This window comes from Callorhinus ursinus, unplaced genomic scaffold, assembly GCF_003265705.2.
Source record: "Callorhinus ursinus isolate GAN/ISIS: 27379988/994484 unplaced genomic scaffold, GSC_fseal_2.0 scaffold4, whole genome shotgun sequence".
NCBI classification, from domain to species: domain Eukaryota; kingdom Metazoa; phylum Chordata; class Mammalia; order Carnivora; family Otariidae; genus Callorhinus; species Callorhinus ursinus.
This window is the reverse complement of record NW_027397066.1, coordinates 68822859-68829591: the sequence shown is the minus strand read 5'-3', so window position 1 is coordinate 68829591 and position 6733 is coordinate 68822859. Positions and strand designations below refer to the sequence as shown.

At 38.7% G+C, this 6733-nt stretch overlaps 1 non-coding gene across 1 annotated transcript; it reads left to right on the top strand.

Moving 5' to 3' along the window:
• The first annotated feature begins 2452 nt into the window (after nt 1-2452).
• LOC112836202 (U6 spliceosomal RNA) lies at nt 2453-2555 on the top strand. Its single transcript, XR_003211428.1, has one exon. It is a non-coding gene; the product is annotated as a U6 spliceosomal RNA (small nuclear RNA).
• Nucleotides 2556-6733: the final 4178 nt, after the last annotated feature.

Here is a 6733-nt window from a genome sequence, read left to right as displayed (position 1 = left end):
TAATTATAAATAAAGGGCATGATAAAAATCAGAATTTTCCTTTAAAAAACGAAAAATTACTCAGTAAATGATGTTGGAAAAACTAATACACACGTAGAAAAAAAAGGAACACTGACCTTATGCCATATACAAAAATTGGCTCAAAATTAATCAAAGAAATAAAAGTAGGAATTGAAATTATAAAACTGAGAAGAAAACAAAGGGGAAAGCTTCATGGTATTGGATTTGACAATGATTTATTGGAGATGACACCACAAGCCCAGGCAACAAAAGAAAAAATAAGTAAATGGATTTCATCAAAATTATAAGCTTTTGTGCATCAAAGGATCCTATTAACAGAGTGAAAAGACAGCCCACAGAATTAAGAAAATATATGCAAATTGGGTATTTGATAAGGGATTAACATCCAGAATATATGAAGAATTCCTACAACTCAAAAACAAAAAACAAACAGCCCAATTCAAAAATGGGCAAAGGACTTAAATAAACAGACATTTCTCCAAAGAAGATATACAAGTAGGCAATAAGCACAGGAAAAACTGTTCAACAGCAGTTCAACGGTTTTGCAAAACAAAACCAAAATGAGATACAACTTTATACACCTTAGGATAGCTATTATCAAAAAAAAAAAAACAGAAAATAACAAGTGTTGGCAAGGATGTGCAGAAATTGGAAGCTTGTGCGCTGCTGATGAGAATGTAAAATGGTGCAGCCACTGTGCAAAATGATATGATCATTCCTCAAAAAAAATAGAATTACCATATAATACAGCAATTCACTTCTAAATATATGCCCATAAGAACTGAAAGCAGGTTCAAATAAATATCTGTACACCCATATTCATAGCAGAATGGTTCACAATAGCCAAAAGGTGAAAGCAACCCAAGTGTCCATTGCTAGATGAAGACATGCATAAAATGTGGTATATTCAGCCTTTAAAAGGAAGAAAATTCTGACACATGCTACAACATGGATGAACCTAGAAGACATCATGCTAAGTGAAATAAGCCAGCCATAAAAGAACAAATATTATATGATTACACTTCCATGAGGTACCTAGAGTAGTCAGATTTATAGAGACAAATTAGAATGGTGATTGTAAGGTTGGGAGGTGGGGGGCAAAGGGGGAGCAGGAAGGGAGGAATGGGGAGTTAGTGTGAAATGGGTACAGAGTTTCAGTTGGGGAAGATGAAGTTCTGGAAATGGATGGTGATAATTATTGCACAACAATGTGAATATACTTAATGCCATAGAACTGTACACTTAAACATGTACAGTTAAAATGGTAAGTTTTATGTTATATCTAACCACAATTTTAATAATTAAATTTTTTTTACCCATAGCAAAATCATATCTGCAGCATTTTTAAATCATGGATTTTCATTTTTGCTTTCATATCTGAGATCACTAGGGCTATGACAAGGGACAAATCTATTCCTCTATCCCCCCGCACATAAACTCTGCAAATTACGAAATAGTCCAATCTGAAAAACTGTTTAAAATAAAGGAAGCTTAAACCTGCAATCCCAGGATGCGTTCTCCCACAGGAAGTTTGCACTGTTTCTTCGAAGTTTTAAAATCCCGCACAGTATTCACCACCTCACTATATATATCCTGTTGTCATCTTTTCCCCCAAATGGAACAATTTCATCTGTATTGAGTGAAGAACTTTCCTTCTTCTAAGAAATTGCATTATAAGCACTTGCAGCCTCTCTCCTCACTTTGATGTTGTGCAGATTCAAATAGGCCTGCAACCTGCAAAGCTAGGCGTAGTTTGCAGCAATAATCTCATCAACCTCGCTTTCACCATGCTTGGCCTTTAGTTCTTCCAACAAACTCCGAGCTGTCTTCTGAATGTACATGAAGCTAAAAAACATTCAACTTTGATGCTGATCCTCTTGCTTCACAATCAAAAGCTTTTGGGGCGTCTGGGTGGCCCAGTCAGCTTAGCGTCTGCCTTTGGCTCAGGTCATGATCCTGGAGTCCCAGGATCAAGCCCCGAATCAGGCTCCCTGCTCACTGCTTCTCGCTCTGCCCTTCACCCAGCTCGTGCTCTCTCTCTCACTCCCGAAGTTTTCAATTCTGACAGTCGCTCTTCCTACTATCCCTGGCATGGGCCCAGCCCTTTTCACAAAGAATAGATGATCAATTCCTGATTGCTTCTCCTGTGAATTGATTCATCTTATATACTGTATTTACATGGAATGGTTATCTTTTATTTTTTATTTTTGTCACTTTTGATCTTTACCATTTATCCCTCTTCTTACCAGTACTCACACAGTCAATATGATAAACTTAAATGCCATTAAATGCCAGCCAGGTACAGGCATTTAAAATGAATAGGCTATATATATAAAAGAGATGGCTGGAGTTTTATAGCAAAACCTTTAGGTACTTGGTTCACCTAAAAGGACACAAATTGAACAAAGAGAAAAATAAAAACACTGAGTTAGTGCTCGCTTCGACAGCACATATACTAAAATTGGAACGATAGAAGATTAGCATGGGCCCTGTGCAAGGATGACACGCAAATTCGTGAAGTGTTCCATATTAAAAACAAAACAAAAACACTGAGTTGACAAAATAAAACAGTTTGTAGTCCAAGGGCCACCAGTTAATGACTAATACCTTACAGGAAACAGCAAAACACAGACAAAACTAAAATGACTATAGACCAACTTACTAAAATTATTTGCTGCTGGTGAGCAGAATGCAAACTGTTTGCTCTAGAGCATAGCTCTGTTCGTAACTATGGAAGTTCTAAACTGACTATAAATAAAAAAATCACTGGAAGAACATGATCACCACAGGGGGCGCCTGGGTGGCTCAGTTCAGCTCGGGTCATGATCCTGGAGTCCCGGGATCGAGTCCCACATCGGGATCCCTACTCAGTGGGGAGTCGGCTTCTCCATCTGACCCTACCCCCTCTCATGCTCTCTCTCTCATTCTCTGTCTCTCAAATAAATACATAAAATCTTAAAAAAAAAAATCACCACAGGGGAACAAGTTAAAAAACAACAACAACAACTTGGTAACTGCAGAAAGGTGGTAAAAATGTCATAGATCAGCAATATTTTTTATATTTCTCAGCCTAATTTTATTCTAAACTGGATAATATATTTGTCTGGACACACGTATTTTCATGGCCTTTGACTTTTTTAACCAGACAAAGAAAGCAAATATGACTCATTTTAAGATCTTGGATTCCTTGGAGACTTACTTACATACAACACGACATGGAAAATAAGGAATTTATATATTGCACTTGCGAGCATCCACTAAATTGAAATCCTTCACAATGCTGCAGGTTAAAACTACAGAACCTACTTTCTAAATGGGGAATATAATTAAAGCTGGGTTAACACTTCCCTGTAGTTAAGAGGCACTCCATGCTGATGCACTAATAGGATGAAACCAATGAATTGATACAACAACAACAACAAAAGCTTTCCAGAGTGTGTCTAAATGCAAATGTGCCATCTGCCTTGCAGAGTTTGTTGAGCAAGAGGGTGAATACACTGAGAAAACCTTGTTGAAAAAGATACATAAGGTGATCTTGTAAATGAGGAGGCAGTGCAGCCAAAGTAGGTATCTGCAAGATCAGCTTTGGGATAGGGAGTATGGTAAGGTAAGGACTCTATACTCTCAGTTAAATCTGCTGATGCTTGTTTTGTGGCTTTTATTTGTGTGTGTGCTTGGTTTTTTCCCTTTTTTTCATTTCAATAATGTGCACGTTGTGTAAGATTTGTATAATGTCTGTTATCCACTCATAAATCCCAGATGATCAGTTTTTTCCTCTTTATGAAAATTTCCAGGCTCCCTAAACTGAGAGCTTGCAACACAATCGAAATTCAAGGAATATGATTGAATTTACAAATAAATAAACGTTCAACAATCCAGGAACATGTGGAAATAGTAACGACTATCCCCAATTTTTTAAATGATTCCAACTTTTGAAAAAGGAAAAGAATTGCCAGCGTACTAATGAATATTCCACAAAACTGAGGGTCTAACTGTAAAGCATAATCTATTGCATATGCATTTCTACTATAATATCATTTACTCCACTTATATCAAAATTGCAAAAAAAAGAATTAAGTGAGACTATGTCATAGATTTAATACTTCTAATTATTTTTTAGTATCAGGATTATGACCTTAATTTAAAATATGCTCATTTGTGAGGTAAAGATTGAACCCTATGAAAATGCAGGCTATCCACACATTATGATATCACAGTGATATCAGAAAAGCCACATGGAGTCACTAACCTGCATATCTTCCACAACACCTGAAATTCCCATGTTGCCATCAACCCCTGGGTTTGTTTTGCTCCCGAGGGAACTTGTAAAATATGATAATACAAAATTGCAGCCAGGCTTGTGTACACACCCTCTTTGATCCGAGCAGCTAGTTGCCATTTTGGATAGTGAAGAAAGCACCCTGGTGAGAAGGGCATGGGACAGGTGCAAGAACTGAAACCATCCCGAGCTTGGGTATATCAGATGACCGCGAGATAACATAGTGAGGCAGGAGCCATGGACAAAGCTCAGAAACCTTACAGTTTTTGCCCCTCCTGCAGACAGAAGGATTACTATAGCACACAACCTCCTCCTCCCACCACTAATAAGCATGATTTTTTTTTTATTTTTGTTATTGTTATGTTAATCACCATAAATTACATCATTAGATTTTGGTGCAGTGTTCCATGATTCATTGTTTGTTCATAACACCCAGTGCTCCATGCAGAACGTGCCTTCCTCAATACCCATCACCAGGATAACCCATCCCCCTCCCCCCCTCCCCTCTAGAACCCTCAGTTTGTTTTTCAGAGTCCATCATCTCTCATGGTTCGTCTCCCCCTCTGACATACTCCCCTTTTCTCCCTCTCCTGTTATCTTCTTCTTTTTTTTTCTTAAAATATGGTGCGTTATTTGTTTCAGAAGTACAGATCTGTGATTCAACAGTCTTGCACAATTCACAGCGCTCACCGTAGCACATACCCTCCCCAATGTCTATCACCCAGCCATCCCATCCCTCCCACCCACAACCACTCCAGTAACACTCAGTTTGTTTCCTGAGATTAAGAATTCCTCATATCAGTGAGGTCATGTGATACATGTCTTTCTCTGATTGACTTATTTCACTCAGCATAACACCCTCCAGTTCCATCCACGTCGTTGCAAATGGCAAGATCTCATTCCTTTTGATGGCTGCATAATATTCCATTGTGTATATATACCACTTCTTCTTTATCCATTCATCTGTCGATGGGCATCTTGGCTCCTTCCACAGTTTGGCTATTGTGGACATTGCTGCTATAAACATTGGGGTACACGTACCCCTTCGGGTCCCTACATTTGTATCTTTGGGGTAAATACCCAGTAGCGCAATTGCTGGATCGAACGGTAGCTCTAATTTCAACTGTCTGAGGAACCTCCATACTGTTTTCCAGAGTGGTTGCACCAGCTTGCATTCCCACCAACAGTGTAGGAGGGTTCCCCTTTCTCCACATCCCCGCCAACATCTGTTGTTCCCTGACTTGTTAATTTTAGCTATTCTGACGGGTGTGAGGTGGTATCTCATTGAGGTTTTGATTTGGATTTCCCTGATGCCGAGCGATGTTGAGCACTTTTTCATGTGCCTGTTGGCCATTTGGATGTCTTCTTTGGAGAAATGTCTGTTCATGTCTTGTGCCCATCTCTTGATTGGATTATTTGTTCTTTGGGTGTTGAGTTTGATAAGTTCTTTATAGATTTTGGATACTAGCCCTTTATCTGATAAGTCATTTGCAAATATTTTCTCCCATTCTGTCGGTTGTCTTTTGGTTTTGTGGACTGTTTCTTTTGCTGTGCAAAAGCTTTTTATCTTGATGAAATCCCAATAGTTCATTTTTGCCCAGGCTTCCCGTGCCTTTAGCGATGTTTCTAGGAAGAAGTTGCTGCGGCTAAGGTCGAAAAGGTTGCTACCTGTGTTCTCCTTTAGGATTTGGATGGACTCCTGTCTCACGTTTAGGTCTTTCAACCATTTGGAGTCTATTTTTGTGTGTGGTGTAAGGAAATGGTCCAGTTTCATTCTTCTGCATGTGGCTGTCCAATTTTCCCAACACCATTTGTTGAAGAGACTGTCTTTTTGCCATTGGACATTCTTTCCTGCTTTGTCAAAAATAAGTTGACCATAGAGTTGAGGGTCCATTTCTGGGCTCTCGATTCTGTTCCATTGATCTATGCGTCTGTTTTTGTGCCAGTACCATACTGTCTTGATGATGACAGCTTTGTAATAGAGCTGGAAGTCCGGAATTGTGATGCCGCCAGCTTTGCTTTTCTTTTTCAGTATTCCTCTGGCTATTCGGGGTCTCTTCTGGTTCCATACGAATTTTAGGATTATTTGTTCCATTTCTTTGAAAAAAGTGGATGGTATTTTGATGGGGATTGCATTGAATGTGTAGATTGCTCTAGGTAGCATTGACATCTTCACAATGTTGATTCTCCCAATCCATGAGCATGGAACGTTTTTCCATTTCTTTGTGTCTTCTTCAATTTCTTTCATGAGTATTTTATAGTTTTCTGAGTACAGATCCTTTGCCTCTTTGGTTAGATTTATTCCTAGGTATCTAATGGTTTTGGGTGCAATTGTAAATGGGATAGACTCCTTGATTTGTCTCTCTTCTGTCTTGTTGTTGGTGTATAGGAATGCCACTGATTTCTGTGCATTGATTTTATATCCTGCTACTT